Source organism: Lithobates pipiens, unplaced genomic scaffold (assembly GCF_037356315.1).
Source record: "Lithobates pipiens isolate NorthernLeopardFrog02 unplaced genomic scaffold, aLitPip1_a1.2 Scaffold_13, whole genome shotgun sequence".
Taxonomy (NCBI): domain Eukaryota; kingdom Metazoa; phylum Chordata; class Amphibia; order Anura; family Ranidae; genus Lithobates; species Lithobates pipiens.
In genome coordinates, this window is record NW_027507718.1 from 404808721 (window position 1) to 404835649 (window position 26929).

At 42.9% G+C, this 26929-nt stretch overlaps 1 protein-coding gene across 3 annotated transcripts in view; it reads right to left on the reverse strand.

The window, feature by feature from the left end:
- CRACD (capping protein inhibiting regulator of actin dynamics) overlaps positions 1–22102 on the reverse strand; it is a 240215-nt gene extending 218113 nt beyond the window's left edge. The window contains exon 1 of one of the 3 annotated variants that reach the window (XM_077477445.1): positions 21882–22102. The gene's annotated coding sequence lies outside the window, so the exon portion shown is untranslated. Of the gene's footprint in view, positions 1–21447; positions 21598–21625; positions 21825–21881 lie in introns of those variants that run through there. The other 2 variants (XM_077477446.1, XM_077477448.1) reach the window with 2 other exon arrangements.
- Between the last annotated feature and the right edge of the window lie 4827 nt (positions 22103–26929).

The window sequence follows — 26929 nt, forward strand, 5'->3', positions numbered from 1 at the left end:
ACGCTGTTTTTTCGGTGTGGGGGTCCCCCTTAAAATCCATACCAGACCAAAGTGCCTGGTATGCTCTTGGAGGGGGAACCCATGCCTTTTTTTTTTTACATTTTGCATGGAGTTCCCCCTAAAGATTCATACTAGACAATGCCTGGTATTGTTGGGGATCAAAGTCAGATACCTGTTCATTGAAGTCGGACGTATGTCGGACATGTCGGACCTCAAGTCGCAGGGAAAATTCGGATCCAATGTGGTATGACTGTCGTGTTGTACCAGTGTGAATGTGCCTTGGGAATGTCCGTTCAATTTTCTCAATATCACCCCTGTGTGGGATGCAACATCTGTACAGTATGATATTTCTCTTTTCTCATTATTTTGAACATCCTTGTTTATGAAGCAATAAAAACAAATTATACAAAAAAAGCAAGTGCTCCCTAATGAACATCTAAGTCAAAGGCAGGCAACAAGCATAGCTGGACTTAGATCATAACATTCCTAAAGCGGAACTGAAAGCGGTAGTAAACCATGGCTGTTGTAAAAACAAAACAAAAAAACCACCTGCAAGGCAATGGCATAATGTGCTAATATGCATTGCATACTAGCACATTATGAAATACTCACCTTGGAACGAAGCCCTCCAGCACTGTACTGTCACCACTGAGAGGGCTGACATCTTCCCTCAGTCTTTCTTCTGGGTTTGCGCTCTCTGGTTATGTGACTGGCCGCAGCTGTGATAAACGTCACTCCCATGCATGGGAGCCCTCAGTTCTGGCACGAAGCTCTGAAGTTCTGGCAAGGTATGACGGACCTTCAGAGCGGATGCGTCGGTGATGTTACTGGCTGCATCCAGAATGAATATTTCATCAATATTAATTTTACCTCTAGGTAAGCCTTATTATAGGCTTACCTGTACGGAAAAATGACCAAACAGGGCTTACAGCGCTGGGCCGGTCTCTGAATGCCAGGACGATGGGCTCCTGCTCATGTGCAGGAGTGACATCATCTCCCACCAACCAATGAAGAGGCCTAAAGACCGGGACTCAGAAGAAGATGGCCATTACCATTTGACAGGTAAGCATTAAGCTTTTAGTTCCACTTTAGAGTGGAAGAGAAGCCTAATTATAACTATTTTTTAAAATGTTACACCCCCCACCATCACCTAGCCCATATAAAAAAAGATGTACATATCAATCTATTTTTAATCCGCTCTGGTCCGATCATGTGATCCCACAACCCTCAGCACCCCTGTGTCAGTGAGCGGCTGCTGCAGGGGGGACTGACGGGCCATGGGAGCCTATGGGTGACGTCACAGCTCCCATAATTTACAGCCATTGTTGAGCATTCCCTTATGCTGAGATGTAGGATCATGTGATGACTGGAACGGCCTAATAATTGGCAAGTATACTTTTTTTTTATACAGGATATGCCGCGTACACACGAGCAGACTTCTCATCGGACTAAACTCCGAAGGACTTTTCGACGGAGTTCCGAAGGAGTTCTGCTGAAACGGACTTGCCTACACATGATTACAACAAAGTCCGATCGTTTAGAACGCAATGACGTACGATGGGACTAGAAAAGGAAGTTCAATAGCCAGTAGCCAATAGTTGCCCTAGCGTCGTTTTTGGTCCATCGGAACAGCATACAGACGACCAGTTTTCTCCATAGGAACTGGTTCCGGCGGAAAAATTTGAAACATTTCTAGGTCCGTCAGAATTCTAGAAAGAAAAAGTCAGATGAAGCCCACACACAATTGGAATGTCCAACAGAATGATTCTGTCTGACCTTTACTGCTGGAAAGTCCGGTCGTGTGTACAAGGCAGTAGGCAGGATAGGTAGAAGGAGTGCAATTTTTTTCAAACAGTTACAGTTAGGGGTTTCCTCCCCTTTAAAATCCTGTGCTGCATACAACATGGATTAGTAATATCACTGAACAGGCAGCTACAATCACAAATCAGAGTGCCCATCTAGGCTCAAATAATTTATTTATTTATTTTGTTTATAAATTTTTTTTGCACTCCGTGGGGGGTGCAAGGCTGTATAGGGGTCCCAAGGGTGCATGGCGGTTTGGACTTATGAGTCCTTCTCGCCGTGTGCCCACCTTGAGGCCCCCTTTGGTCACGGCTTCCAGGTTTGCCAGTCACTGCATCACCCTATGTATTTTACACCATGACATTTGACTGTCAGCAGTGTATGTTATTGTGGCTGTGCTGACAGGAAGTGATACTTCCTGTTTCCTGGTTTCAGTCCGTGCCCTGGGGGCCTCCCCAGAGTGTCCGCTTTGAGGCCATTGGAAGCATGATGTCACATGCCCCTTTTTGGCATCAATGGGGAGGGATATAAAAGCTGTACAGTTTTTGTGTGTAGCTGGAGGAGCTCAGGTTCAGCATGAAGGACAGCACATGGTCAGACACAGCTTTATGGTCAGAACGGGTGATATATTGTCCAGCTTGGGCTGGACATTGCACAAATAGCAAGCATTAATGATTAAATGGTTCCTTTTTTTTTTTTTTTTTGTGTAGTGGAACCATCTATTGAGAACATACCTCAGTTTGTAACATGGAGAAACAATGGTTTGGCTTTTTTCCCTTTCATGTGATAACGCACACCAACTGATTTTTCAGGTGTACGTGTCAAGACGTTATACCTTATTAAGAGGTGAGATATGCTCTCGATGATTTTAATTCCTCTGTTTCCAGATAAGATTATGAAAAACATACAGAGGTATTTTTGTGAATATACTTTTTTTATACTTTGTTATTTTCTTTTTTTCTTTTTTATTTCTTTCTTTTTTTTTCTTTTTTTAGGTGTGCTGTGTGTTATTTGCCTGGCCTCCATGTGCTTGAGCTCCCAATAGTGATACTAGATATATTCAGCATAAATTTAGGAACTAAAAGGGGTGAGTCTGGGGTCTGTTTATATTTAGTCCACTGACCTGTTCTCCCGTTTTATATACATAAAAAATTTGTCAAACTCCAAGTGGTAGAATTTGACTATGAAGGACTATAACTACATATGTTGTATCTTAGGTACTATTATCCAATATCCGCTGTGATAAAATTAACATCAAGTCACCCCCCCCCCCCCCCACGGGTGACCCAACACGGCCACGTTTGACCACGGAGTGCAAAATGTTTGTCGGATGACATTTTTGGTTGACTCCCTGTAAGTGGTCACCCCTGGACCTACGTTGAGGTATGGAGTGTTGCAATACAGGTGGGTTGTGTTTTTTTTTTTTTTTTTTTTTTTTTTTTTTTTTTTATTATTTTGTGTAAGGGGAGGGATTTTGGATAGGGATGGGAGATTACGTCTGATATGGACGTCCCCAGTGGGGTTTCATGTGGCCACTTTGGACTGATCTAATGCTGTTTATGTTTATGTGTATTTTATTGATTTGTGTTTTCTTTCTTTTCTATACACCAAAGGTTGAGAATCTATATCAAAATGTATCTAAAAATTATTTTTGAACAACTTTGTCCATTTTTCCTGATGAAGCCGTTTTTGGCGAAACATGTAGAAGTTTTTGGATGCAGTATTTTAAGTATGGAATTGCAGCATTTAACGTTGTCGCTAACAGGGATTCTGTGTATATACCTATAACTCTGAATATGTCTGTATCCCCTTTATTGGAGTGTTGTGTATAAATAAAGAGACATTTTTTGTACTTTTATAATAACACGTTGTAGTGTATATCTGAAATATGTACCTTTAAAATCCCCTATCCAGTACTTTACTATCTTTCAAACTAAATGGGATGTCGGTACCTTTATGCATATAGATTTTTTGGAAATTGATCTCTAGCCACATTTTGGCTCAAATAATGCAAGTGAATGAGCAAATCTCCATCTGCAACAAGGGAATCTGTCCCAGTGTGACCCAAAGCAAAACATGTTCTATGTATTTCAACAGAAATGACAGTATACGTTCACAGGGTACTTATTTGGAACTGGAAGTTTACCAAAAAGTCATTCTTGAACAATATTTACAAGCTTTCTGTGCCATTTTTGTATATGTAGATTTTAGGTTCAGTGGCTTTCGGAGTATTATAACAAAAGCATCCTTTGTGGATGGACCACTGTGAAAGATTCTACCACAGGACAAGCCGATTGAAAAGTGCATTGTATAAGATTGCAAAAGCATTAAAGTGCAATCACTGTTTTGCACAAGCAGGAAGTACAGAATGTATATGTAAGATGCACATATGACTGTACTCCATGCATGTACTTGGGGGAACTAGGAGATAGAAATATTTTTTTTTGTTTTAAGTATATCTAAACCCTTAACTCCTTCCCGCTAAGCTTATGCATATATATGCAACCTCATGGAAGTGGGTCTTTATCAGTGGGGCTGCATATATGCGCTACTGTGTTTGTGCTGAGAGTGCGTTACTCAGCACGCTCTCAGCACAGTGACCAAGCTGGCACTGACAGCTCCGGGTCTCATAAAAACAGTCCGTAACCAGGATGCCCAGTTCCTGATTATCTGATTGCTGTGATTGGCTATCACAATGATCAGTCACTGTATAGCCCGCCCCGGTGTTTTTTCTTCTTCTCTTAAATGGAGAAAAAGATTCATCGAATCTTTTGCTCCATGCTAGAGGAGAAATTGTAAACAAAGAAATTTATGTGTATAAAAATATAAAGATAAAATAACCATGTCAGGGTTTGATCTAGGTCAATGTGAAGGTTAGGCTTAGGGTCAAAGATCAATGTCAAAGTCAGGGTCAAAGCTCAGAGTTCCTGTATTTTAGTTAGGAATAAAAAAAAAAAAGCAAAATGTGCACTATGGTTTCTGAGCCCTACTATAGGTACAAACAACACATGATATAAAAATATGTGGTATTGGGAGTAGGGTCATTTGTAGGAGTAGGGGAATTTGTTTTATGTTGTCCTTTGGTTGTGGCTTATGGTAATATTAATAAATATACAGCTAAATTAAATGTATTTTTTCTACTATTTTGTGCTAGTTTTCCTGTGATAATAAAAAAAAATAAGAGAGATATCTATTATTATTTACTACCAAATGAAAGCCCAGTTTGCCCTGTATAATTCACCTGGATACACAAAGTAGGTGCGATGATATGTACACGTTTACTAGCGCATGTCAAAGTTGCAAAACTGTGTGCAGGCATTAAGATTTGTTTTACCCCGGTCAAAGGGGTTAAAGCCAAATTCTAGAGAGATATTGAACAACCCCAATCAATGCAGTTAAAGAATAAGACCCCATACACATTATTAGATTTTCTGCAGATTTGTCTTGAGATTTACCAAAACCATGTAGTGCAAGGGCCACCCTGATTGCATACAAATTGAAACTCTTAGCCCTTGTACACACGGTCGGAGATTCCGTCTGAATTTTTCCTATCGGACCGTTTTGTCGGATATTCCGACTGTGTGTGGTCTGCATCGGACTGTTTCCGTCGGAATATCCGACGGACCAATTTTTCCAACTTGCCAGTAAAATTTTCCGACAAAATGCTCCTATCGGACATACTCCGATCATGTGTAGCCTACTCCGACGGACAAAGTGCCACGCATGCTCAGATCAAATTCCTAGACCAAAGCTATTGGCTATTAGCCTGAACGTAGTCCCGTCGTAACGAAATAACGTCATCATGTTATGTACAATCGGATATTCCGACAACTTAGTCCGACCGTGTGTATGCAACATCACTTCCGGACCTCTTCCGGAATTAATCAGTCGGAATTACTCCGCCGAATTTGGTTGTCGGAATCTCCGACCGTGTGTACAAGGGCTAAAGGTTTGACCTCATATTATACAGTTTTGGTAAATCTGAAAACAAAAATCTGCAGAAAATATAATAGTGTGTATGGGGCCTTAGTTCCCATTTGCCAAAACATCCCTCCCTATGCATTAGTGTCCTCAAGAAATGAATGTGCAGTGCTGCATTTTGTAAAAGAGTGCTTACTACTTAAACAGGTTATTGCTTTTCCCTCCCCTCTTTGTCCTACAAAGGGCAGGACATACTGAGCATTAGATGCATGGCCCCAGAAACTCAGCAACATGCACACGGCTTTGTTTCCTTCCCACACATGCGCAGTTCACTCTCTTTTACTCTCCCAGAACACTGAAGTGCAAGAGAGAGCGGCTCACTTCTATACTGTATCTATGGAGGTAGCCATGGTTGTCACTCAAGCTGGAGTACAAACATGTCTTCTTTTCTTCATCTCAATTACATGGGAGGGGATTAAAACCTTATGTGCTATGGCTGCCCCTAGACACCCCCCCCCCACTTTTCCTAACCTGAGCCTATTTCTCGTCGCTGTTTCTCTCCTCTTTGGGCAAACTGATTGGTTCCTATTGCTGTCAATCATATCTGATGACATGGGAGCACTGTCTGTGTCAATGGACACAGCAGCGGGACTCAGGAGCGAGCAGGCACGGGTGCCCCCAAGGAAAGTCACTTTCCCTGGGGGCACCTGATGAAGAGGAGGGACCTGGAGTGCCAGCAGGGGACCCCAGAAGAAGAGGATCGGGGCTGCTCTGTACAAAACCATTGCACAGGGAAGGTAAGTATAGGCATGTTTGTTATTTTTATTAAAAATAATTAATAAATAAGCTTTATAACCACTTTAAGTGTTTAGGGGAAAAAAGTATGTTTATTTGTGCTCTCAGTTTAACTTGTAGAAGTGATAGGAATACTACATTTCTACGAAGATCAACAGATACCCGAGAAGAGGAGGATCGGGGCTGCTCTGTGCATTACCATTGCACAGAGCAGATGAGTATAATATATTTGTTATTTTAATTTTAAAATATAGACTTTAGTAACACTTTAAGATAGGGCTGTGCAAATTAAAGATTAATTCCTCGTAAATTTTTTTGATCGAACAAAATTCTTCCGTCGGACATCAACGTCACCGGACTCCACCCCCCCCTTCCCCAAGTGCCTCCGTCTGCTAATGAAGGAAGGGGGAGGAGTCCGGTGATGTTGAAGTTCTGATTGAACGTAACGTGTACGGGGGAGGAACTACATATGTCATCACCTGCTGTTGCCCTACGGAACTAACACAATTGTCGGCTTTACATGCTGTGTTTTTATCATCTTTATGTGAGTAGTTTGTGTTTGAACACAAAAATGTAATCTTATACTTAAGCGGTGAGCACTTAGATCTTTTCTTTCTACCGATGACCTGGTGTCCTTGCTGAGATCTAAGGAGACGTGAGAGAAGTTTATGGTCCATGTTAGCATTTTTGATACCCGCTTGCTTGACCACCTTTCTTTGCACAGGGGTCAATGCCATAAGGTGAGAGTGATTAGTTAGACCGGAGGTGGACGGATTGTCACGCTACTGTGGAAACAAAAATACTTATGTCAGTGCTACAGTTTGAATTTAAAACGTATTTGTGTGAACTGTGAAGTTAAGTCATGGATTGTGGAAACTAACTAGTGTCGGGTGATTGTATATAGTGTAAACCACATTTACCACTTACTAATGCAGAGTTGCAATGCAAGGAGATCAGCTAAAAGTAGTTGGATCTGTATGTGCGTTATAATTAATCGAAATTAGTCGATTAATCATTTTAAAAAAAAAACTATTAATCAAACACAAAAATTTGAATCAGTAACAGCCCTACTTTAAGACAATTTGCTGCTATATGCACCTCAACTGATATGTACTATGTTTGGAGAGGTGGCCAGACTTTCTTTGTTACATTATAGGAATAAAGGTTGATATTGCTTTGTTCCTAAGTATTCTGTGAAAATATGATGTACTTCTGGATACTAAGGGCCCTCAAAGAGCATAATGTATTCTTGGCGCATTTTTAATTTATTGCATTAAAATGTAAGAAGTGTTATGCATGAGTTCTACATGAGGTTTTCTTCCTTTCCTCATTCCCTGTCTCCATTTTGTGGGTTGTATCTAGTGGCTCTAGCTGGCAGGATAGATTTGTTCATCCACGCTGTTTAGCATCTGGAGACATCATCTGTCACGCTTTTCCCTATTCAAGTCCTTTTCCTTCCATGCTGCATTGAAGTGGAAGTCCAGTCAGAAACCTAACTAAGCTTAAACCTGCTCCCACCCCCCATTCTAAACCCTATACTAATTACCATGTAGAAGGAAGATGCTTATACTTACCTAATCTAAGGGCGCTCTGGTCTGCTCACATGATCCTCTTGGTGGTCGACTTCAGAGAGGAGAAGTCAGCCATACTATGGGGCATCCATTCTCCTCTGTCCCTCTTCTCTCTTGAAACTGGCACTGTAAGCCAACCATGTGACCGGACTGGTACAGAACACTTAGTTTAGGTAAGTATAAGCATCTTTTCTTTATAGGGGAGATAGAATAAACTTAGAATGTGGGTGAGAGCAGGTTCAAAAGAGAAGTATGGGATTATTATTATTTTTTTGTAATCATGCCTAGGTGGATGCAGCATCAGTCCCACGCCAGCTCTAAGATTGATAACAAACACGCCAATCGCTCAGTTCTCAGAGCACCCTGAGCAGATAGCTGGTGACTGTCATTCACTGCCTCTCTGCTCTGACCCTCCACGCTCACTGGAGTGCTGGGCTGTGGAGGGGGCACAGGTGGCCGACACAGGCTCTCAGCGACTCACTGAGAGGCTGAGTTTGGTGCGAGTCCAGGCATATGGGCGGATCCTAATCATATGGTCGCAATCTTTCCCGAGCCTGGACCGACTCTGTGATGTCAGCTGACAGAGGGCTTCAGTCTACTGAAAATGGGTCACAGGAGTGCAGAACGATAACAGTTACACATCAGAGGATATTTGTGAATGATTATTTATTATTATACAGGATTTATATAGCGCCAACAGTTGACGCTATCCAGAATGATACATGAGAACACTAGAGGCTTTAGTATGCAGTCAGCACTGCCGTCTAGGAAATGATAGTTGCACAGAGAGTGGCCATGTGCACAATGTGGGGCTTCTGCTACTTACAGACATCATTTGTTCCCCTCCCCACAAACCTTTTCATATTCTAATTGCTGTCAGTGGTGTCCTTTGCCTGCTGTGTTAGTTATTAAGCCTCAAAATGGTGATGTACTGAGTGAAAGGCCAAAGTGTGGATGACCACCTTCAGCACTGTACCCTGTGGATAGCAAGTAAGGACTTGCACAGAGAGCCCTTCATTTACTGTACTTTCTACCTTCTATGAAAATGACCATTGCCCATTAAGAGCCATTCATCTCAATGACATTGGTCGTACTCAGGACTGCTAAAGCAACACACATGAATATAGTATATGAGCACATACTACATATCACCTAGAACCTCGGCACAAACCACACGGAAACATTTAACTGATGGGCCACTTCTCCCCACTAAGATCCCTTTCTTCATTTCAGTGTCTTGTCACAGAAAGCTGGAATCCCACATCACCATTCAGCATTCAAAGTATGAGTGGAGAATAGAGATCCACTGCTCCAGGTCAGTCCACCGACAAACTGCTTACTCTCCAGGCAAGTAGGGGTTCCAGGTGCGGACTGATTGCACAAACCAAATGAATGGAAAATGAACAAACTCTGGACAGCCGCACTCCGGATCGAATGAAAAGTAAAACGTGCCTTTATTTCTTCAAAATGAAAAACCTCACATCACACGTTAGCTATGAGTAAGCGCTGGTTTTAGCTTGAAACGCGTCAGATATTTTGTTCTATATTTTTTCCCTTTGCTGTGGTGATTCGTGTGATGTGAAGTTTTTCATTTTGAAGAAATAAAGGCACGTTTTACTTTTCATTCGATCCGGAGTGCGGGTGGCCAGAGTTTGTTCATTTTCCATTCGTATGAGTGGAGAATGTCACATGCGGCATAGTCCAAGGGTTGATTTACAGGCGTCTAAATCTCCCTCGTCTCTGAAGCCCAATCTGCTTCCAAAATTGTGCTCCAAAGGCTACTGATAGGCGGTAAGAAAGTTATACGACACCTCCTCGCCGCCTGTTTTAACCTCATTTTTGATGACATCTACGCTGCAACCGCATGTATTGCATACGATTGCCGGGCGTTTGCGTTTTTCCCCATTGACTTGCATATGTAGCATACAGCAAGCTTGCTGCAATATGCAGCTTAAGGGGGGGGGGCAGCAAAAACGGGGCTCAACCATGCACTTTTGCTGCCCACCCCAACCGAAAGTCTTAACGAGGCCTAAGGCAGCCTTATAGAGGAGTCCATTTTTTTTTTTTTTTCATTCAACCAGCGGGATGAACGAGAAAAACTAACCGGATTACCCCATCCACACACTTGATTTGCATGTATACGCACATAAACAAAAGCATATGCATGTAAATGAATTCCAATGGCCATATGCGCATACATATTGAGACATTAGAGGCATTTCATCTTCTTCTGCCAAATTCTAGCAGAAAAATATACATATATACAGTATTTACTCTGTATATATGGCGGTGAGTCAGCACGCCGCCCGTGCCCCTGGAAGAGGTCCTTTTTGATGAATTGCCATAGGGAGGAGCGGCGTGCTGACGTCACCATGAATCCACGTTAGTCCTGGAAGCGACGGCCAGCGATTGTATAGCCGGCCAGCTTGAATGTTTTACCTTATACGCTTTTATGTACGGGAGACATGTAAGTGCAATATGGTTGTTTGCTATTAAAGAAGTTTACAGTATTACACTATGTCGGTTCTTCTGTTCTTTGATATGGGAAATGAGCTTTATGTTATTATTGTGTGTATCTCACATTGAGTTGCAGATATTTCTCTATTCACGTTTTGCTTTAGTATTTCATTTATTGGAGTAATATTTCTTTATTCACATTTTATTTCAATTTTGCATTTATTGTATGAATTTATTAGACAGCGCTGTACTGCCATTTTTTTTATTTTAAAGAGGAACTGCAGTCTGCTCACATAAATTGTAATAAAAACATCTTTGCCGTTCTGAAGCTTCCCTCCAACCACTTTGCATATTATTTTATATATACTGTGATTCTGTACTTGCCAAATATGCTGCAGAAATCTCCCTCCACTGAGTCTAGCTGCAGCCATTTTAACTGTGGGCAGCTGAAGCTGCTGCCTGTTCACTTCCTGGATTTACACAGAGGCACACCTCCAGCTCTGCAGCTCTCATTGGCCCTCCTATGACTCACCCCCCCCCCCCCCCCCCCTTCCTGGCAAACTCTCACCAGAGTGAAAGAGCTGTGCATGATGCCATAAGCCTAGGCATTTTAGCAGACAAAAAACAGGAATTGGGCTGTATAAGGTATTTACTGGCAGAAATAAAATGTTTAACGGTCCAAAGTTAAAACGACAAATGAGACAATAGGCTCGAAACAAAAGGAAAAAAAAAAAGCATTAAAAAAATATATATAATTAGGGGTAGAGTGTATAAACCCCCACAGCTAATATATACATACTCACTAGGGTTCTATATAATGATGGTGTGGTGGCGGGACACCGCAAGCCATCCAGGGTACCCCCAACCGGGAGCCGTCGCAGGGAGCCCCATGGAGACGAAACGGGCGCCAACCAAAGCAGGCACGGGAACCAAGGCATATCTGTGAGAAGTGAAAATGTAATCCTCGGGATGTAATTATATCCGTCCTTGCCCATCCTGCCTTTGCTTACATTTATTTCCTTCCAGATACCACACATGGTCGCTCCTGACGAGTGGCATGGAAGCCACGAAACGCGTAGAGACACCAGTCGCCGTGTTTGTATATCTCCCGATTCAGGTCTCCCAAAATATTACAAATTATTCACCCTTACAGGTCCAGTGAGGCATTTGGTCCTGCAGGCAATATCGTTTAATTATGGTTTTATCCAATCCTGATTGTGGTGAACCAGGGAATTTTATTGAGGCTTCACCTTGAGTTATTGTTTTATTTCTTGTTATTACCTTATCTCACCATTGATATGAACATTACAATGTATGTTTATATTTTATTACCTACTTGTGTATCTTATGTATGGTTACACGTATCTTGTATGTTCTAGTATCATGTGAATAAAATTCCTTTATGATCACCCTACTACCCTTTTGCTGCCATGTGCTTCATGTAAAGCCCCACCCTCCTGGATTAAAATCCCTCCTCACGACAGCCCACTTCTTGTTTCTTCTCTGGTAAAAAGCCTAGGCTTATGACATCATGCATAGCTCTCGCTCTCCAGGAAGGGAGGGGGATGAGTCATAAGAGGGCCAATGAGAGCTGCAGGGCTGCAGAGCTGGAGGTGTGCCTCTGTATATAGTTAGGTGACGTTCAAAAAAAGTCCAACCTATGTGTGTGATTATATGTCAGTATGACATTGTATATCTCTATATGTTGTGGTCGTTCAGGTGTTATTTAATAGTTTCTTAAAACTATCGATGCTCCTCTCTGAGACCACCGCCTGTGGAAGGGAATTCCACATCCTTGCCGCTCTTACAGTAAAGAACCCTCTACGCAGTTTAAGGTTAAACCTTCTCATTTTAATTGTTAAATTCCCTTCCGCAAAATAGTTTTATCCCTATTGTGGTGTCACCAGTATGGTATTTGTATATTGAAATCATATCCCCTCTCAAGCATCTCTTCTCCAGAGAGAATAAGTTCAGTGCTCGCAACCTTTCCTCATAATTAATGTCCTCCAGACCATTTATTAGCTTTGTTGTCCTTCTTTGTACTCGCTCCATTTCCAGTACATCCTTCCTGAGGACTGGTGCCCAGAACTGGACAGCATATTCCAGGTGCGGCTGGACCAGAGTATTGTAGAGCGGGAGAATTATCGTTTTATCTTTGGAGTTGATCCCCTTTTTAATGCATGTCAATATTCTGTTTGCTTTGTTAGCAGCAGCTTGGCATTCCATGCCATTGCTGAGCCTATCATCTACTAGGACCCCCAGGTCCTTTTCCATCCTAGATTCCCCCAGAGGTTCTCCCCCCAGTGTATAGATTGCATTCATATTTTTGCCACCCAAATGCATTACATTTTTTTTCTACATTGAACCTCATTTGCCATGTAGTTGCCCACCCCATTAATTTGTTCAGATCTTCTTGCAAAGTTTCCACATCCTGCAGAGACGTTATTGCCCTTATTTCCCCTAAGCTGCTTAGCTTAGTATCGTCTGCAAATACAGAGATTGAACTGTTTACCCCATCCTCTAGGTCGTTTAAGTCTGTGTAAATCCAGGAAGTGAACAGGCAGCAGCTTCAGCTGCCCACAGTTAAAATGGCTGCAGCCAGACTCAGTGGAGGGAGATTTCTGCAGCATATTTGGCAAGTACAGAATCACAGTATACAGGCATGTACTGGCCATCGGGACTAGCGGGAGATTCCCGGTGGGCTGATGGCTCAGTGGGCCGGTCTGGTGCAGTCCTGGAGCGGCTCCTCTCTGACAGTGAGTGATCTCGATTTCACTCCTGTCAGGAGGAGCAGTTTCTGTGATATGCTGGAGAGAGCATTAGGCTTTCTGCTCCCTCCAGCCTGAAGGGGGAGATAGACACGGTCAGCAGACTTTCCTTCCTCTCTCCCCTATCACTTGTTATCACATGACTGGAAAGAGGAAGAAGAGAAGCTGCCGTGCCTTTAGAACTGTGAGTACATGTGGGAGGGGGAGACTCTGATGTAAGGGGCTGCTGATGGGACTCTGATGTAAAGGGGCTGCTAATGAAAATCTGATGTAAGGGGCTGCTGATGAGAATCTGATTTAAAGGGGCTGCTGATGAGAATCTGATGTAAGGGGGTTGCTGATGAGAATCTGATGCAAGGGGGTTGCTGATGAGAATCTGATGTAAGGGGGTTGCTGATGAGAATCTGATGTAAGGGGCTGGTGATGGGACACTCTGATGTAAGGGGCTGGTGATGGGACACTCTGATGTAAGGGGCTGGTGATGGGACACTCTGATGTAAGGGGCTGGTGATGGGACACTCTGATGTAAGGGGCTGGTGATGGGACACTCTGATGTAAGGGGCTGGTGATGGGACACTCTGATGTAAGGGGCTGGTGATGGGACACTCTGATGTAAGGGGCTGGTGATGGGACTCTGATGTAAGGGGCTGGTGATGGGACTCTGATGTAAAGGGGCTGGTGATGGGACTCTGATGTAAAGGGGCTGCTGATGGGACTCTGATGTAAAGGGGCTGGTGATGAGAATCTGATGTAAAGGGGCTGGTGATGAGAATCTGATGTAAAGGGGCTGGTGATAGGACTCTGATGTAAAGGGGCTGGTGATAGGACTCTGATGTAAAGGGGCTGGTGATAGGACTCTGATGTAAAGGGGCTGGTGATAGGACTCTGATGTAAAGGGGCTGGGGATAGGACTCTGATGTAAAGGGGCTGGTGATAGGACTCTGGTGTAAAGGGGCTGGTGATAGGACTCTGATGTAAAGGGGCTGGTGATAGGACTCTGATGTAAAGGGGCTGGTGATGAGAATCTGATGTAAGGGGGTGCTGATGGGACACTCAAAACTTAAGTGGGCCGGTCTGGATGACGTCCAGGGCCGAATTTCTGTCCCAGTCCAGCCCTGACAGTATATATAAAATAATATGCAAAGTGGTTGGAGGAAAGCTTCAGAATGGCAAAGATATTTTTATTACAAATTATGTGAGCAGACCGCAGTTCCTCTTTAAGAGGAGTAGGAAAACTGTGGCTCAAGCATGTTGTTTTTAGAATGTTGGAATAGACAATACCTTTGGCTGGCCATACATTATACAATTTTCTTGTACTGTCTTCCTTTAGATTTGCCAAAACCTTATAATATGAGGTCAAACTTAAACACTTTCAATTTGTAGCCAATCAGACAGGCTCTTGCATGACATAGTTGACGGTAAATCTAAAGGACATAGGTAAAGTTGATCCGGGGAAAATCCGATTGCCCCTCTGGGGATCAGGAAGGAATTTTTTCCCCTGCTTCAGCAAATTGGATCATGCTCTGCTGTTTTTTTTTTTTTGCCTTCCTCTGGATCAACTGTGGGTATAGAATTGGGTATATGGGATGGTATGATTTTTTTATTTTTTTTTGTGGTTGAACTGGATGTCTTTTTTTCAACCTGACTAACTATGTAACATTGAATAAGAAAATTGTATAATAGATTTTAGATTGTATGGCCAGATTAAGGCAGCAATTACTTTGCTGTGCTTCTAATATGTCCAATAAGGACATTTGTATTGATTTCAGGTTTCCTATAATTAGCAGAAGAGTTGTGTACTGCCTAAACATACAATGGCAGCAATGGGCTGCATGCCTAGCTACAGTGACAGTTAGGTGCAGAGAGGCCGCATTTCATAGACACTAGCAGTGTTGATCTAGAAAATGAATCCAGAATCATCTGTAGGACTAATACATTCCTTCTGGATTCCAAGAGTTGAAAATCATTTTTTTTTTTTTTTTTTAACAAATGTCCTTGCTTTGTTTTCCTCTGGTATATGTGATATCAGAGACATGAGGCGTTCTATCAATGGCTCCATACACAGACTGATCCACAATGACAGCATAATACAGACCCCTAGTTACTGAGCTTTGTGGGGAACACACAGATCTGGCTGACAGGTTAATGAATTGAAAATTAGCTGGGGAATATTTACCAGCAGCCTCATAGCCATAAACAGCACTTACCCTTTCTATCTGTCCACCCCCCTTCAGCACTCCCACAAGCAGATCAGTTTCCTAACCATTATTGAGGAGGCATTAAATTTTCACAAAGCATGGAGGCAGATACTAGGTTTCTATTAACTCTTTACACAGAGGCGGCCTCAATAATCCACTTCATGGTACAAGAAAGCTGAGGTGTGATCAAAACAGGACGTCCTATCCTGGGGGGGGGGGGGTCTATACGCTGGCCGGGCCAACACTCGATTTATTCACTGCCTTATCAATCCAACTGTTCTTTTGGAAGTCTATGTTTAGAATAATGTCATTAAGCCCACATTCAGGAGAAATGATTACAGTACTGCAAATCGGAGAAAAAGATCAGCACTTGCAGTTATAGCATTTAAAAATAACACACTTCTTTTTTAATTTACTTTGAAATGATCACAAATTTAAGCAGAGATTGCTTAAAAAGGGTTGTAAAGACACTTTAAAAAACAAAAAACAAACATGTTATACTTACCTCCACTGTGCGGCTCGTTTTGCACAGAGTGGCCCTGAACCCTTCTGGGGTCCCCCCGGTGGCTGTCTTGACTCCTCCCTGCAAGAACTAACCACCTTCATGCGAGCTCTCTCGCATGGTGGTTAGTTCTTGCAGCCGCTCACTGTATCACTCGGGCCCACCCCGAAGCACCGCGTCATTGGATGCAATTGACAGCAGCGCGAGCCAATGGCTGCGCTGCTTTCAATCCATCCACTCTTACCAATCAACGGCCAGGCTGAGTGGCGAAGAGGACATCGGGGGCAAGCACAGCAGGTGAATGGGCTCAGGTAAGTAAAATGGGGGTGCTGGGGGGGGGGGGGTGGTATTGGATGTTTTTTCACCTTAATGCATAGGATGCATTAAGGTGAAAAAACGCGTACCTTTACAACCCCTTTAATTGCAGATGGCACAAGCAGCTAACACTTTGCTTTGTTAGGGGATACGTGTGTTGGAATTATCAAGGAACTGTTTGTGCCTGTTCTCTATATCTTATAGGCTTAATTAAGGACACTTAATGAGGAATTGCAAGATGACGATTATATCGTTCACAAACATAAGCGTTGCTTTTCTTTCCTATAACTATATATGGTAATATTATAAGATTGGAAGGTTTGCTTACGCAGAGAATAAAGTCCCATGAGCTGCCAGCATACGCCCAGAGACTTATAACTTCTGTAACTTCCACTTTTTACTACTATTAAAAGCTAAGTCTGTGGTCACTGGGTGTTACTCCCCGCTTGAATCTATGCATTTAAGGACCTCACCCATAGGTATCAATACCTATGAATAAAGCTTCTTCCTTGCTCCGTACCAGGAGTCTTGTTTGCTCTAAGGTGAACAGGAGGTTTTCCTGACACATACCCTGGTATAGGTTTGGTGGAGTACAAGGCCTTGGTCAGATGGATGTTGGAACAGAAGATGTTCAGCCCTCCCCACCATGGATGAATATGGCACCCTTAAAGTGATTGTAAAGTCTTGTTTTTTTTTTCTATAAGAATAACAAACATGTTATACTTACCTGCTCTGTTGCAGTGGATTTGCACAGAGCAGCCTGGATCCTCCTCTTCTTGGGTCCCTCTTCGCTGCTCCTGGCCCCTTCCTCCTGTTGAGTGCCCCCACAGCAAACAGCTTACTTTGGGGGCACCCGAGCCAAGCTGCAGCTCTGTGTGTCCATTCAGACATGGAGCTGTGGTTCAGCCCCACCCCCTCTCTCTCTCCCGATTTGGCTAACTGACTTTGATTGACAGCAGTGGGAGCCAATGACACCGCTGTTGCGTCTGAGCCAATCAGGAGGGAGAGTCCCGGATGGCCGAGACACTCCTGGACATTGCTGGATAGAGATGGGGTTTAAGTATTAGGTGGGCCGAGGGAGGCTGCTGCACACAGAATGTTTGTAATCTTAATGCATAGAATGCATTAAGATAAATCCTTCTGCCTTTACAACTCCTTTAAGCCTTGTACACACTATAAGAATATCATGTAAATGGTCATTTGTCTTTGCCATGCTAGTCTCATATAGAAAACCCAATAGGTTACTAAAGTTATGAAAATTCTCGTACGACAGAATACAACTTCGAAAGCGATGTATTCTAACATACTTTGTTTCTGAGCATGTGCGATCTTGGTCACACAATTTTTTTTCATACAAATACCATACTAAATACACAAAAATTGTTAGTTCTGTTATCGTACGAGAAGAATTTTCTTGCTTGTCCCTTCGGATATTTTCCCATGAACTGTCATGATCAGCTCTCAAAAGCTGTGTACAATCAGATTATTATCGATCTTTCGAAAGTGGTATTATTCATCTGATTTTTCTCATGGTGTCTACTCGGCATAAGGCCTCATTCACAGGGCCCATTCAATGTGCAGAGTAATGGCATTCCAGGAACCTGCCTCACTTGCATACAACCACCTACTGAGATGGACTACAAGAGGCATCTGTATGTGATTGTGTGCTGGGGGCTGCATAAAGCACCCGCATAAGCACTAAAGTATGCACCGAAAGCAGACAGCGTGCATTTGGAGACTACTGTAAGTCAGTGCACACGCAACCCCCAGCACACAACCGTATACAGCCACCTCTCTAATGCATAGCAATGGGCGCTGCACACACCACAGGGGGTCCCGGGAATGTCATTACAAAGGCTCTGCATAACTGTTCTCTTTTCTGCTCCACAATCTAAAACATTCCTTTTTTTTTTTTTTTGTTCATGGTTCACTATGCCCTGGCTATTGTATTCGGACAGCCAGAGACCAAAGCTGCCAGAATACCTGAACAGTGACTGCATCTAAATGGATGTAGGCACTGTTGGGCTGTGACTCTGTCTGGCTCCTTTAACAAAAGTCGATAAAAAAGAAAATCAACTTTTAAGGCATCTTTAGGCATTGCTTGTTGGCTGATCATGTTGTCATCTCTTACCATTGGGAAACCAATTCTCCTCCACATCTTTTGTAGTTGGCCCAGATACTCAACAACATCACAGCAATGGAGACAGACCCTGGTAGCAGGGGACAGCACTGACCAGGAAAAGGTGCGAACCACATGGACCTGTTGGCGGGCATATAGTGACTCGGACACAGTTACACAGTCAACTAGACAACTCCCCTTAAACTGTTTTTTTCTTTTTGTTAGTTCCTTATTCATTCTTTCTTTCATGGCCTTCAGGTTTTGCATGTAAGTCCATCAGCCTACAATACAAGTCTGACTGAATAATTATGAATATACAGGTATTTCTTTCTTTTCTACTATTGTTTTATATATATATATATATATATATATATATATATATATATATATATATATATAGCACAGAATCTCATATTTTGTCTGCTGTCTTATTATGCAATGGACCTTGAAATTCTATGAAGAGTTATTTTACATAAAACAATCAACTTCTATTTTGCTGGCAGGGCCACCCATGGCTCAGATTTTGGCCAATTTAAAGGAATTACTGAGAGGAATTGTTTAGAGTGTCCGTAATATATAAAGTCACGTGACCAGTGACACAACACATTGGGCGGAGTCTGTGATGTAATTTCTGGGTTGAAAAAACCCAGAAGTCTTGGTGAGGAGCGGTGTACTGGACATTGATTTAAATTTTGCATACCTTTATACTTACATTGTGAGTGCATTTTATGGAGATTAATAAAGTGAGATATATATATATATATATATATATATATATATATATATATATATATATATGTTGTGCTAGGAGTTCTCCCTTTCTATATTTTGAGTAACATCTGAAGCGGAGGTGGCATTGGCAGACCACTTTAAAGGGATTGGTGCAAATAACCGGAACGTCCATACGGAAGGCACTAACAAAGTGTGTTTTTACCTATAGCAGATCAATCCTTGAGGTGAGCAGGCACTGCAACTAGAGGCGGATTGGTGGCTTCCGGTTTCCTGGATTATTCACTGGAGTACATTAGTGTTGATTTTATATATATATAGATATATATTTATATCACAGACACTGAACCAAGGACTTGATTTTGTTTAAGTGTGGATGCAAGTTAAATTGAAACACTATTTATATACTCTTTGTATATGTTTAATTTTATGTGCATAACATATGTAATTATATTTTATTTACATATGGTGTAAGTTAACATTTTTGTTGTGGACTTATTTTTCTTGAGCATACATCACATTTATTTTTTTACTATACTTACATTTTTACTAATTTCTTAAAAGAAACAACAAACCACTATATTGTAAAAAATGGTAAAAATAGCGGCGCTTTACCGCCGACGGCCGCACCGCCCCAGTGTGAAAGGGGCCTAATACAAAATACTAAAACATGTATCCCTGTTAGAGTAAAATGGACAGTTCTTAATGGTGCTGAAGCAACTGTGAACAACAAGCATTGAACATCTGGCCTACCAACAACAAGTAGCAGCTCTGATAGCTACCTGCAGGGATAACATTCGGGAAAATGGTATATACATTTTTATGATATAAAAAAAAAACAGACATTTCCATTTGCATGCTGCCATATATAAATGCCTACAAAGAACACTAGGAACAAAGGTCCACTTAAAGGACATGCACCTTCTGTGTGTACGCTCCATCAATAAACAATTACATCTCTAATGACAAAGGCTCGGGGCTCTGGATGAGACAATGTTTTCTATAAGAACTCTCTTCCCACATGCTGACGCTGTCACAATGGATGGAGTGTGTCGGTTTGCAGGCTTCTCCAGGCACTGAGCACAGGACTGCTCTATGAGATGCATGGAGCTCCCTACAACAAACCACTAGTGTCATGTGCAGCCTGCTCCTGCCCCAGGAAATCACTCACATATCTCAGCTGGGTGTACTACACTCTGCCCCCCAGGGGAGGGGGTCCCCATCAATGGAGGCACGCCACTAATAACCCCTTCAATGCTGCTCACCACTATAGAGCCGGCTACACACCATTAACCCCTGCAACGCTGCACAGCGCCAAAAATAGCAGTGTACACACGATTAACTCCTACAATGCTGCACAGCATTAATATAACAATATACACACTATTAACCCCTCCAATGCTGCACTGAACTGATATAGCAGTATACACACTATTAACCCCTCCAATGCTGCACTGAACTGATATAGCAGTATACACACTATTAACCCCTCCAATGCTGCACAACACTAATATAGCCGTATACCCCCAAATAAACCCTGTACAGTGCTGCACAGCATCAGTAGAACAATATACATACTATTAACCCCTGCAATGCCACACAGCACTAATATAGCAGTGTACAAACACACCAGTAAACCCTCTAATGCTGCACAGCATCAGTATAGCAGTGTAAACACTATTAACCCCTACAAGGCTGCACAGCATCTGTACAGTAGTAAATCCCCTATTAACCCCTCCAATGCTGCTGAGATCAGTATAGCAATGTGCACACTATTAACCCCTCTACAACATCAGTAAAGCAGTATACACATTATCTACCCCTCCAATGCTACACAGTATTAGTATAGTAGTGTACACACTATTAACCCCCCCCCCCCCCCCCCAATGCTGCAAGGTTTAATATAGCATTACTATTAACCCCTCCAATGCCACATAGACTCAGTATAGTAGTGTACACACTATTAACGCCATCCAATTCTGCAAGGATCAATTCAATATAGCAGCATTCAGACTATTAACCCCTCCAATGCCACACATCAGTGTAGTAGTGCACACTCTATTAACCCCATCCAATGCTGCAAGGATCAATATAGCAGCATACAGACTATTAACCCCTGCAATGCTGCACAGCATTAGTATGCAGAATATTAACCCCTGCATCAGTGCAGCGCAGAGCCATAGGCAGTACATTGTACACCAGCAGTCAGTAGCAGTGCTGAAAATCTAAAATATATTGGTAATCAGGAGAATATCGATAAGGGCATTACCGATGAGAAATGAATAAATGAAGTCCACAATGGATCGCTGCACTCCTGCTTGGGGTGAGTCCCGATTGTGTCTGAGATGACAGTCCATAATGAATGTATTAGACGATCAGGGAACAAAGCAGTCGGGGGACAGAGAGGAGGAGAGGCTCCAGACATGGACAATAGACAGAGAGCCTACCTTCTACCTTGTAGAGCTGTGCATGGAGGAGACTCAGGCTGCTGCTGCTGCTGCTGGAAAGCCCTCCAGTGCTGGGACTGTGTCTGCTCCCAAGGCTGCCTGAGTGTCAGGCTGCCTCCATTTGTCTCCTTGCAGCTAATGCTTGCTGCCACACCATGGCAATGGAAGAGCAATCACATGTCCCTAGTACATGTCCCCATCAGCACACATAGACCCACACACCCTGCATACCTAAGGACCACATCACACCTCTTACCTCCTCTACACATAGGGATGGAGCAGTCATATGAGATGCTGCCTCTTCCTACTCATCCAGCACACTGCCTGGACTGAGTCTGGCACAATGTCTATACATGACAGCAGCCCAGACAAAGGAGAGACACCCTGGAGGCAGCTGGGGCTCAGGGCCTGTGCATAGGGTGGAAGGGTCAAAGGGGGAGGCAGCAAAGCATTTCTCCTCTTCTTTTTCTGCATTCAATTCTCTACATGCATAGGGCAATTCTAGCAAGACCATTATAGGGGGGGACGTTGGCCAGTGGCTGTTGAGAGGAGTCATCAGATTGGCCAGTGGCTGTTGAGAGGAGTCATCAGATTCTCAGTAGCTCAGGCAAAATGAATGTACTTGGGATGGGACACCAAAGTCCAAAATAACACATTGTATGGCACATGGGGCACCTATTAAAAAAAAGCAATCGAAAAGGCATAGAACGTTAGGACTCATTCACACATGGGGATACACTGAAGCGTCTCTGAAAAGCAATCAATGGAGACACTTGTCAGAGGGCGTTTTACCCTGAAACTGCAGATTCACCACATGCAATTGCATTATGGCCCTATTCCCTTAGAGGCGGTATTCACTTGCCAAATGCTCCTTCATTTTTTCCATGCCTGTGAAGCAATGCATGTGTACAGCCCAAGCAGCTGCATTCTGTTTTTAGGTGGGTGGCCAGGGAGTGGTAAAACCACAGATTAACCACCTGCATTTACCAGCCCCTGGCTGTCCATATGAATGAACCCTTAGTCAGTACCTACCTTATTTGTGCTTCCCCACTAAATCAGTCCATTGCTAGATCTCAGAAACATACCCAGTGATTCAGGATAAGGAAAAAATGCCTGACTCTTCCCCTGACTACTCTCAGATCAGAGTTTGGGGTCCCAATAGTCAATCGCCAGGCACAATTACTATCACATGAGAGTGGGGGATTCACTGGCCCCTGTGAACGTTTCAGCTCACTCAGAAACTTGAACAAGTTACACCAGATTTTATGGGGGTCTTGAGGGGGAGCACAGCAAAAGTAAGAACTGAGAAAAAAAAAATATATTTTTTTTTAAACATATACTCAAATAGTCACAAAGGAAATTTTAAAAACTCAGATATTATCTTGTAAAAGTAGTGGTGACATAATTACTGTACTGCATATACAGTGTGTGTGTATGTGTGTATGTATATATATATATATATATATATATATATATATATATATACAGTATCTCACAAAAGTGAGTACTCCCCTCACATTTTTGTAAATATTGGATTGTAACTTTTCATGTGACAACACTGAAGAAATGACACTTTGCTACAATGTAAAGTAGTGAGTGTACAGCTTGTATAACAGTGTAAATTTGCTGTCCCCTCAAAATAACTCAACACACAGCCATTAATGTCTAAACCGCTGGCAACAAAAGTAAGTATAGTGGCCACACAAAATATTGATACTTTGCGTCCAATGTGAACATTTTCACTTTGGGGTGTACTCACTTTTGTTGCCAGCGGTTTAGAAATGAATGGCTGTGTGTTGAGTTATTTTGAGGGGACAGCAAAGCTCCCCAGTACTGGCAGCACTCATGAAGCCCCAGACCATGACACTCTTACCACCATGCTTGACTGTTGGCAACACACGTTTGACACCATCTGAACCAAATAAGTTCATCTTGGTCTCATCAGCCCACAGGACATGGTTCCAGTAATCCGTGTCCTTAGTCTGCTTGTCTTCAGCAAACTGTTTGCGGGCTTTCTTGTGCATCATCTTAAGAAGAGGCTTCCTTCTGGGATGACAGCCATGCAGACCAATTTGATGCAGTGTGCAGCGTATGGTCTGAGCACTGGCAGGCTGACCCCCCACCCCTTTAACCTCTGCAGCAATGCTGGCAGTACTCATACATCTATTTCTCAAAGACAATCTCTGGATTTGACACTGAGTACGTGCACTCAACTTCTCTGTTCGACCATGGCGAGGCCTGTTCTGAGTGGAACATGGCCTGTTAATCCGCTGTATGGTCTTGACCACCATACTGCAACTCAGTTTCAGGGCCTTAGCAATCTTTGGCTAATTGGGCCCAATTTGGGCATTTACACTTATGGGTGTACTCACAATTTTTGCCAGCGGTTTAGACATTAATGGCTGTGTGTTGAGTTATTTTGAAGGGACAGAAAAATAAATACTGTTATACAAGCTGTACACACACTACTTTACATTGTAGTAAAGTATAATTTCTTCACTGCTGTCACATGAAAAGATATAATAAAATATTTACAAAAATGTGAGGGGTGTACTCACTTTTGTGAGATACTGTATAATTATGTAACATTATTGGCACAAAATTTCATATTTTTTATTGAAAAAAATAACTGAAATCGATTAGCTTTCTGTAACCACCAATTAATTTTTTTACTCTATTGGATTTAGATCTGGACTCATTGCTGGCCAGTACTGTACCCTTCAGCACTTTGCCTGAAACCATTTCTGTTTTTTTTTGTTTTTGTTTTTTACGTGTGCTTGGGGTCATTGTCCTGCTGTAAGACCCATCCAACCCTTGACGGAGACCCAACTTTCTGACACTGGGCCCAACATTCCACCCCAGAATTCTTTGGTAGTCTTTAGATTTCATAATGCCATGTACACGGTCATGAAACAACAAAGCCACCTCAAAACATCAACACTGAAGAAATGGCTGCACTCCAAGATCCATCAAAATGCTAATTTAACCACTTTCAGACCGGACCAATTTGCTGGTCAAAGACCAGACCACTTTTTGTGATTCGGCACTGCGTCGCTTTAACTGACAATTGCGCAGTCGTGCGACGTGGCTCCCAAACAAAATTGGCGTCCTTTTTTTCCCACAAATAGAGCTTTCTTTTGGTGGTATTTGATCACCCCTGCGGTTTTTATTTTTTGCGCTATAAACAAAAATAGAGCGTCAATTTTGAAAAAAACGCATTATTTTTTACTTTTTGTTATAATAAATATCCCCCAAAAATATATAAAAAAACATTTTTTTCCCTCAATTTAGGCCGATACGTATTCTTCTACATATTTTTGGTAAAAAAAATCGCAATAAGCGATTATTGATTGGTTTGCGCAAAAGTTATAGCGTTTACAAAATAGGGATAGTTTTATAGCATTTTTATTAATAATTTTTTATTATTATTTTTTTTACTAGTAATGGCGGCGATCTGCGATTTTTATTGTGACTGCGACATTGTCGGGGACCCATCGGACATTTTTGACACATTTTTGGGACCATTGTCATTTATACAGTAATCACTGCTATATAAATGCAGTGATTCCTGTGTAAATGACACTGGCAGTGAAAGGGTTAACCAGTGGGTGGCAGTGTAGGGGTTAAGTGTTCCTAGGGGTGTGTTACTAACTGTGGGGGGGTTGGGCTTTCATTTAGTGTACACTGATCTCTGCTCCAATCACATGGAGCAGAGATCAGCGTCACTAGTTGCTAGGCAGAATGGAAAAATGTTGTTTATACAGCATTTCCTCCATTCGGCCGCTCCGTGAGACGATCACGGGGATGCCCGCGGCGATCGAGTCCGCGGGTCCCGCGACCGGACTCACGGGGGTCCCGACCAGCGCGGGAGCGCGCCGCCGGCGGCGCGCTCCCGATGGCAGGGCGGCATCTAATATTGGACGTACATGTGCGCCAATATGCCTGCCCGTGCCATTCTGTCGACGTACATCGTCGTGCGCTGGTCGGGAAGTGGTTAATAAACAAACATCCCAAGTGTTACAGACAGTTCAAATGGTAGACGCGTTTCACACACTAACAGGTGTGCTTATTAATTACAAAGATCAGCATTGTTCTCCTTATATAAAGCTATGAAATATAGCAATAGGTGATACAGATCATTAAATTGCAGACTTCTTTCTAGCCTCATGTGATTCACATAAACATTAATGAGAAAGAAAAAAAAAATTCTTTGGTAGTCTTTAGATTTCATAATGCCATGTACACGGTCATGAAGCAGCAAAGCAACCCCAAAACATCAGTGAACCCCCACCATGTTTGACTGTAGGGACTGTATTCTTTTCATTAACCACTTGTCGACTGCTCGCCATAGATTTATGGCGGCAGAATGACACTCCTGCGCAAAACGGCGTAGCTGTACAGCGGGCATTTAAGGAGTATAGGGGGCCCGCCACCGCGTCCCTAAGGAGCCGATGCACGTGCCCGGCAGCCACAATGTCCTAACAGAGCGAGAACGGGGATTTTTGTGTGTAAACACACAAATCCACATCCTGTCAGGGGAGAGGAGACAGATCGTGTGTACATAGGAACAAAGATTGGTCTCTTCCCCAAGTCAGACCCATCCCCCCCACAGCTAAAACGCACAGTCAGGGAACACATTTAACACCTTGATCGCCTCCTAGTGTTTATTTTTGTTGAGCATACAAAACATACAATGCACAAGAGTCAACAATGTATCATTATTGAAGGTATAAAGTGTCTGTTCTAGCCAAAGATCCTGACGTTGTACAATACCGGAGTTTGAGTAAAGCAAAAACCATAAAAACTGGGGGGGGGGGGGGCATGGGGAACAGGGATATACTGGCATCATTTCACAGCATGGAGAAAGTTCCACCCCGGTGACCCCAGACAAGGCTCGCACCCCATCACAACTTTCAGCTCTTATGTTGGGGAAAAACACAGGCCTGTGGTCAATAGGGTCCAACAGGTACCCCCCCCCCCCCCAGAGAGAGGCTAAAGAGCCTCCATCATACCTCCATCTAGGGGGGAGCGTCTCCCGGGCCCCCTCTGTGGCCTTCTTGGGTGCAGGTCTCACCGAGACACCAAGGCCACCAGGTTAGCCATCTGTCCAATGCAACCATCAGAGTGCCAAGAATGTAGTGGCTAAAGGGAAAAAACATTGACAGGTTACGAAGGGTGTGCTGCACCTTGGAATTTTTCTCCATTGTAGGCCTTGTGAACCGTAGAGAGGAAAAGAGGAGTACAGGTCATTTCACTGCAATTAGGATTGGTGAGACACCATGATCAGGCATGTACATCAGCATT